Consider the following 13,142-nt stretch of genomic DNA (forward strand, 5'->3'; position numbering starts at 1 on the left):
GTTTTAAAATCCTAACTATAGCTATGAATTATTATTCTTTTAAACTATAGTTATGTATAGTAAATACAAATCATAAGTAATTTTTCCTTTGTAAGATAATGGCTAACTAAGAATCTGAAGAAGAGAACACAATAACAACAATCTTGAAAGAATCCTCAAGGGATAAAGATGATGAAGAAGAACAGTAAAAAAAAAGGTTTTAGAGGTAAAAAATGAGATTCACACATACTCTAAAAATTTTTTAGAAAGAGTAACTCAAACTATACTCAAATTTAACCGTATCGTTCTCCCAATAAACAATATTCCCTCTGTCCATTTTTAATTGTCATGATTTTCTTTTTTAGAGTCAAATTATAAGAATTTTAACTAACATTTTACGATATATTTTTTCATCATGTTGATATATATGCAAAAAATTACAATTTATAGTACTTTTTGTATAGTTTTTGAATATCTAATTTTTTTGTTTAAAATATCGAATTACTATAATTTAACTTAACTTTAAAAATTAATCAAATTGACTTTCAAAAAACGCGACATGACAATTAAAAGTGGACGGATAAAGTATTAACTAATGGTTGCTTTGCTATTTTAATTAGGGGATACATATTTTGAGGTGTGAAATCAGGAAAAATAATATTTGAGTCTTTCCTTTATTATTTCGTTGGTCATAGTTGGAACTTGGATATAACAACACAATACCATTTACTTTGTGCTTCTGTTACTAAATCTATTCTTGGATAATTTCCCAGAAAGAATTGCTAATAGCAGGGGGCGATTATATATGGATATCAATATTCAAAAACAATTCTAATCCTATTTTAGAGGCCCAAAACGAAAAACTATATAATTAGACATACTTCACTATCATATATATTATTATTATCTATGCTTTTAAAATATTATATACATCACCATTTAGTAAGAGTTTCTTCCCATATATTAAGGAAGAACACTTAGATACATATATTTTTGCTACCAAATACACTAAAATAGGGAGAGAGATGAGCGAGATGAGGAAGGAGGCGAGCGAGATTCATTATGTATCCCAGATACATGTGAATCACACTAAATATATATTAGATACATGTATTTGTATGCATCTAGTGTTATTCGCATGTCTTTGGGGATACCAAACTAGATACACATGAGAGCCTGGAGAGTGGCAAGCAAGATGAGAAAGAGGTGAGGGAGACGAGCGATATTTGTTATGTATTCCAGATATATGCGAATTCATTTGGATACAATATATTTAGAACAAATTATAACTAATTTTGACTTTATGTATCCCAAGATACATGTATTTAAACTTATTTGAACGTATCTTGACATACCAAAATCTAATAAAATGCATAATATTACAAACTAAAAAATATTTGAACAATTAGCTTCTAAACTAGTAAAATTTTCTCGAGTTCCTTCAAAATATTCTACAAAGAGACGCAAAATGAAAATAACTCACCAGACAGATGGAATGCAAACACATAAAAGTGTGTTCACTAGAACAGTTGTCCTATCATAAGTCGGTGAACATTATTGGTTTAATTGAATGAAATGTCTATCATTAATTTGACAGCTTCAAATTGCATATTAATAGTACGAAACTTTTTCATATCGTAAAGATTTGCCCCGCCTAATCAAGAGAACGACTTTGGTAGATGGTCCAAACTCCAAAAAGCCACTAAGGAGGACATTCATTACATTTTTAAAAAAAAAATTTCGCTCGGTTTCCAGAGTTCACAATATTGGAGTTCGGACTAAATTAGAATCGCGCATTATAGGGTCTATTTGAGGATGACGTTTCCAACAAAACTTTTTCTATGTCAAAGGCTTGAACTCGAGATTTCTGATTAAGGGTAAAACAGTCACATTACTGCAATACAACGGTGACATTCATTACATACTCAATGACTTCCTCGATTGAAAACTAGTCCTCTAGTCGATACGAGAAATATATTCACCCTAAAAACTAAAAAAAATATTTTTATTGACTTATTATTGATTAAATAATATCTATTTAATAGAATTTCTTGGTTGGACAAAAAAAAAGGTAAAAATATCATTTAGCATGAAACGGAGGGAGTGCAGTCTTATCACTCGCCAATAGCTTTTTCTTGGTCGCTATTACTTTACCCCTTTCTAAATTTTTAATTTTATATGACAAAATTTGACTTAATATTTTAAATGTGGATAATATTTTGTGGTTATAAAGGGATGCATGGCACTAACTAAGGTCAAGTGAAAATTTAAAAATTAAATTGTTTTTAAATATAAAAATATGTTACTTTTTAGAAACAAAGTAATTAGGAATTAATAACTCATAAAATAGAATGATTCTAATAAGGAAAAATTACTAGAATACACACTTAGTTAACATATTTTCAATATTTCCCTACTATTTTAAAAAAATACAAAAATTTCTATTTTTCCCACAAAACTAAACCACCGGATACGTTATTCTTGAAGAAGTCCAAACCTTAGTTTTCCACCCCTAAATTTACTCCTCCAATTTCTCCCCAGATTCATTACTGTTCAAGAACACACAACCCACGATTCCCACTCCTAAACTTTCTCCCCCATATTCTCCACGGATTCATTATTTCAATTTTGAATTTCAAACTAATTCTCTCCATTCAACCAATTTCAGAGTTTGAAATAGGTAGTCTCTTCCTTTTCAAATTTCTTTTTCATTTTTTTTATATTGTCTGATACTTTATGGATCATCCGTCTTTTAGTATTGGGATTACCCAAATAGTCACACCCAACACTAATCGAATCTTTGATTATGAAGATCCCAACTGGGCAGAAAACAGGTCTAAGAGGTTGCATGATCCTCTAACAATGGCTAAGCAAAGTTTGAAGAAGTCAAAAGCTAAAAAGGAGGCACATGCAAAAACACCGAAGAAAAGGGGTAGGTTGTCCCTGCCATATCCAGATTTGCACGACCAATTATATGTATTTTACTATTTTTTTTCTTTATTTGTAATTTTCTGTATTCACATGTTATTATTTGTGTAATAGTAGATACATTATTGTTAATTAAAATTTATTATGTATCTTGAATGAAATCTACATTTGTTACATAAAATCCTATTTTTTGGTACATATTGTTTATTTGTTATGACTAATGTATCAAAAAGTTAAAATTCAAATAATGAGATAGAATGGTTGATATTTATGATTAATGTATCAAATGTTGGTTTTGAGTATCAGTTATTCATTTTTTACAAATAAAGCATTATTGGTCATTTTTTTGTTGTCAAAAGTGTATGAAAGTTTAAAGTCAAATTAGAGGATTACATGTATGTTGCAGAACAACATAATGTATCATCTTAAAGGTTATTGTTACTATTAAGTATCAATTTGAGTGAAAGATAATGTGTAGTTAGAATTATGTATCAAGTACAAGTTTACATTATATTCATATTTTAGTTCAAATTCATTCTCTTTCTGTTTTGTATGTATCATATAGATCCATTTTAGTGATCAACATCATTTTTTTGAATTGCAGAATATGAATTATGTAGTTAAACAGATTCCAAACTCTCCCTTAAGTTTGGCTCTACTTACAATACAAATTTCATAAGAGATGAAAGTATTCAATTATTCAAGAATATTATATTTGGTCCATATCTGAGTATTCTCAAATGCAACTACCAAGGTCAGATCACCAAGTGTTTACTTCTTTTAGAGGTAAAGCAGGACAATCCAGCCGGAGAACTTCATATTCGCCATGCTAAAGGAAATATCTTGAATTTTAGTATAAAAGAATTTGCGATTATTACGGGTTTGAAATGTAAAGGAAATAGTAAAGATTTTACATATCCAGATTAAAAAAAAGTAGGCTAGTTCAGAGGTATTTTCCTGGGCCTGAATATAATGTAAACAAACGACGTCTGGTAGATCGATTCATAATGGGTGATTGGGATAACATCGATGATGCCCTTCAGATGGCTATCATGTTCATTCATACTTTTGTATTCTCTCAACTTGGTGATGCAACAATTCCGATTGAAGATTTCTTAATGGTTGAGGACGACAGTTATCAGCAGTTTCCGTGGGGACAACGGGCCTTCACAATGTTAATGAATTCACTTAGACAAGAGTTCAAAATAAAGAAACAAATGTATTGCTTAAATGGTATGCCATACGCACTTAATGTATGAGTATATGAATGTGCGTCTGTGCTAGATAATGAGATAGTTGTTAAAGAACGAAATATTATACCAAGGATATGCAATTGAAAAGTTGTGGCTGAAAAACTCAAATTTGAGATGTTTATGGAAAGCATTTTTACGGAGGTAATTAGTATACAACAACTTTTTACTTCTTTTTTTTTTTTATAGTTTTCGATACATTTTTTGTTGCTTCTAAGCATGATTCAACATTTTGTTTTTACATAATATTTGTCCTAATATTCAACCAACTACCGAGGAAATCACATCACTTGATTTACCTCATATCAGTCATGTATCTCCAACAGAACCAGGCCCATCAAATGTTAATCCTAAGGATGGGCAGCCAAAAGAGGTTCCTGAATTTGAAGACTTTTCATCCAAACCTTCGGATCAATTGTTAAGGAGATCAACACGAGTCTCTAGCACATGATTTACCCCATCCCCGAAGAGAAGAAAGGTTGTACGTCCACATAAAATTAATGTTCCCAAAGCCATACAGCCAGATGAGCAACCAAATCAGACATTTCAAACTCCGAATTTATCAATGTCAGAAGCTAGCTATGTATCTGGTGTTCCTGATAATTCAGATATTCGAAAAGTAATTTTCGACAATTCAGAATTAGAGGAACTAAAGCAATATGTGAAGGGTTATGTAAGTAAATACAATCATATGTTTTAAACATCTGATTATTTATTCTTAATTCCTTGAAATATGTCTAATTCAAATATAGGTTGACAAAAAAGTTGGTTATCTTGAGAAGTTAATAAAAAAAATCATTCCGAGTTGATGAAAGTTGTTGGCGCAAAAGATAACAAAAGTGAAAAGGTATTTTTTTTGTTTGCCTTTTTTTTTTAATTTTGTGTTATACTGATTTTTTGATTCCTGAAGGATATTGGTGGCATTTCTATGTCATATATGGTGGATGATTCTGTAGAGAAAGATAATGTTGATCCACAATCCACTTCTGATAAGTTCTTTCAACAACCTATTTCACCTATACACATGGATTTTTCAATTCATGATCAAGATATTGATAGATCTGTTGTTGATGTTGAAAAACAAGAACAAATTACTGAAATTAATGTTGCAAAGGTATGTATCTGATACATAAACACATTATATACATTATTATCAATCTACCATTTGGAATAGTAATATCTGATACACTAGTAATTTCAATCAAGTATCTTATCAGTGTATCAATGCCATAGTTGATATTTTATTGTTATTGTATATACTTTATAAAGTAAGATATTTTATATACTTTATATATGCTAGTTAAATCAATTGTTTGCAAAGTAATGTATATCATACATAAACACCATATATACATTAATGTCACACAATTTAGAATTTGACACATTGGTAATTTCATTTAAGTTTCTTACTAGTGTATCATTTACATACTTGCTATTTTATATAGTCATTAAAGTTCTAAATAAACAATCTGATGTTATTGTGTATCAGTGAATGTACATGGTAGATTAATAATGACTTTTTACTAAAAAATATCATTGAATCATGTTTATTATCATTCTAACATTTGAAGATACTTTAATTTTATTTTTGATTAAAATCAAACATGTTTAGAGTGATGATACGTCATTTAAAGAACAAGTTATGGAGGATGCCACAAATGTTATACCCACAACACATCATAGTCATGTTTCGATTGAAGAAACTGTTGTTAATAAGGAAGCTACAAGTATAGATTTACTGGATCATTATATATTTATTATTTTGTATGTATCATAATATAATCTAATATCATATTTATTAGGATGATGCAATAGATGTAGCCCCCCAATCAGACACAGGGGTTGAGTGGGGATGAACATGGTGTTGATACACTTCAGCAAAACTGCAACATCTCGCAACTATAAAGAACTAGAAGGAAGTTTAAAATCTGGAAATAGTCATTTTTTGAAAGTATAAGGAAATTTGGAAAATGTTAAGTTAAAGTGAGTTTTTGGTCAACTTCAAATGACCATAACTCCTATATCACGATGAGTTAGGAGTATTTCCAGATATGGTTGGAAAGCTCTTGGAATGATCTTTTCAATTCCACCAAGTAAGCGCGATTCCGAGTTCGGGTGAGTGAGTTATGCCCTTTGGAAGTTGGGTTGTTGGATTAAGGAAATGTCCAATCCGGTTTTGGAAGGGTAAATTAGTCTTTTTCTTACCTAAGTATTCTAATTCGTTTTTAGGAGTTAATTTGGGTAAAACAATATTTTAGTCAGTTTAGAAAAGTTAGAGTTCACGCTAGGGCTTGGAGAAAATAGAAAGGAGGAGAAAAGAGAAGAGAAATCAAGAATCGCCAAGAAACGTTCGAGCTTTGCGTGTGGATTTCGTCGGGGGTGATCCCTACAAGGTATGTGAGATCACATAGCGTTGGGTTAGTTCACCCATGCACCAACCATAATTTAATTCAGCGAATTAAAGTCTTTGAAAGTTTAGAAATTGAGTTCGTGATGAACATTGTTGAAGTTTCGTTTGAATTTCTTGTAGGTTGCGTTGTTGATGGTTCTTGCAATTTGATTTGTGTTTCTGGGTGAAATTTTGGTTTGAATCTATCATATATTTAGAATATAAATGATCCGAAGTGTTTGGGAAAAGAACCATTGAAGTTAAAAGGGTTTAGAGTTGAAAAACGGAGAAGAAAAGTCGTCAAACACCTGGGGAAGGGGGTGGGGCTTCGCGCCAGCCAGCGCGTCCCAAAAGGGGTCTGAAGTTTACCCCTTGGGGTGACGCGCCAGCCAGCGCGCCCCAGCAGGTCCTCTGAAGCTTGAGGGCTGGTGCCCCGCGCCTCTCAGAGCGCTAGGGACTCCAGTTCTCCCCATTCGTTCCCCACCTTTTCCTACTTGTTCCTTAGCAATATACCTATGTTTTCTAGTTGATTTTAACACTTTAAGGTACACCTAAACATCATGAAATCATCCATAAACATGAGATCATGAACCTTGAATCCATAATCCAATTCAAGGAAAGTTAAGAGTCAAGTCAAGAGAAGTTCTTAGAGTTTTCCAAAAGTCTTTTGCAAACATTTTAACTTTGTTTTAAGACTTAAGTTTTGAGTTCAATAAAGAGTAAAGTTGAAGTTCATTTCTTCAAAAGTATATGGGGACTAAGTATTCCCAGAGAGATTAAAAATGTTTTCACATTTAGATAAGAACGGAAACTGAGATCTCCAAAGAGCCTTCGAGCTAGTTTTCAAAAAAAGTAATCGCTTTCTAAATGAAGCAATAGGGGAAACTTTGATTTCCAAGATAGCCTTTGAGCTAAGTTTTTGAGCACTAATCTCAAATCACAAAAGAAGTATGTTTTTAAACATAAGAGCTAGTATATTTATGGAGTAGTATTGAGCATCGAATTGGGGGCGAGCATGAGTTCAGATAACTCATGTCTCCATAAAACCATGTAGCCACCATGGATAGAAAAGGGTCATACTTTTTAGATGAACCCTTTTCACAATAGACTAGTGGATCCATTTAGTAGTTCATGTTCTATACCTTTGGGCGGGTATATGATGTGCTGGCAGCGTGAAGTAGATCGTTGTATCATCACTATAGCTCTTATGTGATGGTTGTCGGTTAGAGAAACTCCCACAGAAGTTATTATATTTTTATATACATCAGTTTATTGTATTTTTACATACATTTCAGAGTTATGTTGTATCCTTGTATATACACAGAGTTGACATCATGTTTTTAAACAACTTTTATTTATATTGCACTTGTTTTAAATTGTTTTATATTGAAATGAGTTCAGTTAAGTATTCATGAGTTGAGAAGAGCCAAGGTAAGTGTTTCTTTCAGATTCTCTTTCCAGCCTATGTTGTTTTAGCATTTCAACTCGCATACTCGTACATTCAATGTACTGATGCCAATTGGCCTGCATCGTCTTATGATGTAGACACATGTTACTAGGATCGGCATTCTAGTGCACCGTTGATACAGTGAGCAGTTCAGAGTCAGTCGGTGGGCCTCCTTGCATTCCGGAGGATCTATGTTCATTGATTTCTAGTTAGTTCATTAGGATGTTGTGGGTTTGTCCCAACATCCATCTCAGTTGTTTTAGAGGCTTCATAGACAGTCAGATATTAGTCCTTTGAGTCTCTTCATTATCATTTCTTATTATTAAGACTTGGGTTGCCACTTTAAAACATTGATCGTTATAAATATGAATATTGTTTTTCGTTGAGTTAAGTAAGCATGCCACAGGTTCGCTTGGGGCCAACAATGGTCTTCGAGTGTCAGTCCCGCCCAGGGTGTAGGCTTGGGGCGTGACAAAAACTTAGAAAAAGCACGCTTCAAATCCAGTTCTTGTTGATACATTTGTAAGGTTCTTAATTGTTTATTGAAAGATGTGATAAGTTGTCTATTTTTATTTTAACTCTTTTCTTATAATTAGCTAATATCATGTAGAATTATACCACATTGGCTTCAATTTCATATGGTACTGAAGTTGTCATAGATGTACTTATACGCGCACTTCCAAACTAGCCAACTACTGTCAAACCACTGAGTTCGATCAGTCCACTCGAACTAACTGGCAGTGCTAATTTGTTAACTGACAGCCAACTACCTACGCAACTTTCAGTAAAGGAATCTGCACATAATTGATACAAAGACTCCAGCTCCACGCAACAGGATGCCCTCAAAGATTATGCAGTTTTTGTATTTGACTTATTTTGGATCCAGCGATAAAGGCAAGGCAAAAATAAATGACGATATTCGCCTACTCCATCCATTTGAAAGATGTGGCATCCTCTATCAAATGTCGTCATGTTTGATGTATGAGTTCTCCCAGTGAATTGAAAAGGGACTCCTAAAATCACACGCGAATAAGTAAGTTTTTATAATATATCTTTCTACTTTTATGTTGTATAAAACTCTTCTTCTTTTGACTATAAACATTCTTACAGTAAACCATTTGAGGATAAATATAGAGCAAAATCTGCTCTGTTTGGTTTTTATCATATGGATTTTGTTGCTGCATTTTCTTTGGACAATAACTGATTTTATAATATGTCACAGCCGAAAAAATATTGGACTGATGAGATATAATATACATTATTTTGATAAATTAAATTAGACTTCTTATAATTATGTATATGATACTCATTGGATATGTATCAGTTACAATCTCAAATTAGTTATTGTGTTTGCTAATTTTTTTCATGTATCATATCTTTTTTATCATATTGTGTTGATTTTATGTATTATGTTATTTTCTATATTTTGCAGCACATAGATGTAATCTTTTACTATCTACGCAAGAAGTCTAAACAAAGAAGCATGGATCAGTACAAATACACTATAGTCAATTGCTTGTTTAAGTCTCATATCAATAATGCACACACAAGGTATTATAACAGTCCTACAAATGAAATTATTAGTACACAGGAACACATTGCCCGTGGTGCTGCTGTATCTGTTCATAAAAGGTCTATCATTAATGTCATCAATGAATTTTTTATCCTTGTTGCTTTACCATGGCATTTAGTGGATGAGGTTTACATTCCAGTAACTGTGATGAAGAATTTCATTGGGTGTTGGCTGTGGTGGTTCTAAGGAAAAGGCTAATACGGGTGTATGACTCAGATTCGGGATCAAGGAGAAAAGTTCAATTCGAAGACATAAAGAAGTTGTCTCAAATCCTTCCAAACTATCGATAGTGGGTTCTTTGAAAATACAAAGAGAACTGATTGGTCAGCATTGGACGCATATAAAGACAAGAAAACTGGGGAACTTTTGGGTCCACAACATTCATTTGATATGGAATTTGCTCAAGACATTATGCAACAAGAAAGCGATAGTCTGTCAGTATTGCATCATTATTTCTCTAATTTTTGTATCTAAATCATTCTTATAATTGATCTTCTTATTTTTGTAGTGATTGTGGAATGTTCGTAGCTGCATTTGTTGAATTCTTGAGTGACGAAATCAGCATCCAATATGATAGTTTTCGAAGTGACTATCTTCGCCAAAGATATGCAACATTGTTATGAAAGTATGGTCTCGGCAAGGCCAAGGCGGGATATGTTAGTGACAATGATGACCCTCCAAGGCTGAAGAGTGCCTTAACTCCAGCAGCAGAAAATGAACTTGTTAATGTAGGCTAGCTAGTTTTCTATATTCTTGTTCACAGACAGTTGTTGATGCTTATTTGTTTTTTAAGATACATTATTAGTGTTTTGGAGTATTTATTACCCTTTTAACATAATAGTTTTAAATTTGGAAGAGTTCTGAGGTTTAAAATTGTTTATTTTCGCTTTTAATTTTCTGTTCAGTACAATTAGTACTTCATAAAATTTTGTATCCAATAAGTATGATAATAATTACATTATTGTATCTGAGAAGTATGATAATAATTACATTAATGAAATTTTGTGTTTGAAAACTATGACATTAATGTATCTGATAATTTTGATACACATGATTAGAAATTTTTAAAACAATTATTATGTACATGATATAAAATTTCCTACAAAATAACAAACTTGTTTGTATCACAAATCTTGATACTATATTTTACACTTGATACACGTCAGTTAATTTTACATGCCGACTCTTACAACATTTGGTACAAATCACAGCACTTGATACTATATTATTAAGTAATATGATTTATCAAAAAGAAATTTATATATATTACACACAATAGTTATGTATCATGATAAGAAAATTTATTAAGTATCACAACACATGATACTATATTGCTAAACTTGATACAATCTCATATAATTTCACTATATTTAGTAAATTTTACATGTTGTCTCTTATACCTTTGGGTACAAATCTCAACAATTGATACTAATTGAATATCCAATGCAAAAGTTTCACAAATTTAAGTATCAAATACATAATAATATATATATATATATATATATTTTAAATTAATTAACTTTGACAGAGTTCAACAAACAAAAAATATAGAACCCATTGATAAACGTGTCAATTCAATGTATTGCATCAGAATCTAGCAAGATAAAAGTACCTTGTAATGTATATGTGAGTAACCGTGGAAACAAATGCTACACTTTGAGAATTATTAAACATGAAATATTAAAACACTCAGAAAAAATAATCATCAAGAATCTTTTGGGAAGAAAGTACATGTTCTTCTATTGTGACCTTCTTATCCACAATGTCCACAACAATTCGTATTTGCAGTTAGCTTTTCATCTGGATTTTTCTTCCTTTTTTTCCTTGGTCTACCAGTCATTCTTTTGTATCTTGGTGGCAAGATAACTTCTTCCAAAACACTTTCCAGAATTGTCCAATCACTTTTGTCTGGCATTGGTTCCATATGAACTGCTTATGTGTTTGCTAATGCATCAGGTTTATAGTAATCAGAGCAGTAGAGGTGTACATTAGTAATATTCTTCTTCTTGAAAACATCCATTGCGTGCGCACAAGGTATCTCATCATGTTGAAATTTACCACAAGAACAATTCTCTCTCTCAAGGCAAGCGATGTATCTTATCCCACCTTCATACATTGAAAAAATAAATTCAAAAGATGAAACAACATGCAATGATTTACAAGTTAGAGATACATTACATGATTTATCGCTTGGTATACGCAACAATCTAAAGAAAATTTAAGCTAGATACATAATAATTGATATATGTATAAGTACCTTCATTTTCGCACATTTTAACGCGTTTATAATCAATATCTCTTCAAATCTCCTCCCTAATGTTTCCTTTGTATAAGACCATCTCCAACTCATCTCAGTTTTACTCTCCATTTTCTATATTTGGAGAGTAAAAAAGAGAATGGGTTCTCCAACCACTCTCTATTTCACTCTCTATTCTTCAATTATAGAGATCGGGTGAATAGTAGTTCTCCAAATTTGGAGAACTACTATTCACCTCTCTATTTTACTTTTTGATTATTATAATATTATTTCTATTATATTATTAATTAATATAACATTTAAAATTATATTATTAATAAGTTACTATTTCCGCAAATTAATAAATTTTCTATTTTAAAAGAAATGGTCACTTTAAATATGTAATTTAAAGTTATTTTAAAATTATTTATATTATATAAGATTATTAATTAAGTCTCTAATATTTGTAATTATTTTCTAAGTAATATAACATCTAAAACATATTATTGATAAGTATACTACTTCCATCCCGAATTAATAATTTTTTTAATTTAATTTTTAAAATTTTTTTGTCATTTTAAATATGTAATTTAGATTATAATTATTTTCCATTATGAAGTATGCACAAAATATACATGATAATTCAAACAGTCAACTTTTATGTTATGGTGATAAATTATTAAACTACACTTTTTAAAGAGTATGAAAATATTTGATGCAATAGTTCAAAATGGAATAGAAAAAATAAATTAGTACACGAAATAATTGGATACAAGATGAAATTGTTAATTTAAACAATTTTTAGCTACACATAAACATAAGGACAAAAAATGCTCATTTTGAACTCCGTAATACATTAATGGAACATTTATGAGAGTAACGTAATAATCTTGAAAGTTGAGTATTTATGTAAAATTTAAAATAAATTTTATGATAATACAATATTTATGATGCAATTATATTTCATCAATCATTTCACTTTTATTTGAATTGTTCCTTAATATGTATTATATATAATATTTATTGCAATTTATGTTATTTAGAAATTTAGAATAAAATATTATTTTATATTAAATGAAATTGAAAAAAAAATTGTATTACATAAAAATTATAGAGTGATTATTTGCAAAAAAGAAGAAATGATTTATATTATGAAATAAGAAAATAAGAATGAAATAGAAATAATAATATAATATTGAGGAGAGAGAAAAATATTCTTTTTTAGAGAGTAAAATAGAGAATTGGGTTGGAGTTGGTTGTTTGAAAAAATAATGAACTCCATATTTGGAAAGTAAAATAGAGGATAGGGTTGGAGATGCCCTAAGATGCTATTTCTCTAT

The 13,142-nt window shown here is 30.8% G+C and overlaps 2 protein-coding genes and 1 pseudogene across 5 annotated transcripts in view; 2 read left to right on the top strand and 1 right to left on the bottom strand.

The window, feature by feature from the left end:
* LOC125823765 (small ubiquitin-related modifier 1-like) overlaps positions 1-13,142 on the bottom strand; it is a 498,077-nt gene that overhangs the window by 433,013 nt on the left and 51,922 nt on the right. The gene's annotated exons all lie outside the window — the stretch shown is intronic.
* Positions 1-13,142, top strand: part of LOC125823741 (ABC transporter I family member 6, chloroplastic) — a 377,846-nt gene that overhangs the window by 97,379 nt on the left and 267,325 nt on the right. Inside the window, exon 1 of one of the 2 annotated variants that reach the window (XM_049503121.1) lies at positions 4,264-4,274. The exons of the other annotated variant lie outside the window; for it this stretch is intronic. The gene's annotated coding sequence lies outside the window, so the exon portion shown is untranslated. Of the gene's footprint in view, positions 1-4,263; positions 4,275-13,142 lie in introns of those variants that run through there. 2 annotated transcript variants of the gene reach the window in all.
* LOC125823592 (uncharacterized) lies at positions 2,842-10,303 on the top strand (annotated as a pseudogene).

This window comes from Solanum verrucosum, unplaced genomic scaffold (assembly GCF_900185275.1).
Source record: "Solanum verrucosum unplaced genomic scaffold, falcon-dt-bn FXZP01000093.1, whole genome shotgun sequence".
In the NCBI taxonomy this organism is placed as follows: Eukaryota; Viridiplantae; Streptophyta; class Magnoliopsida; order Solanales; family Solanaceae; genus Solanum; species Solanum verrucosum.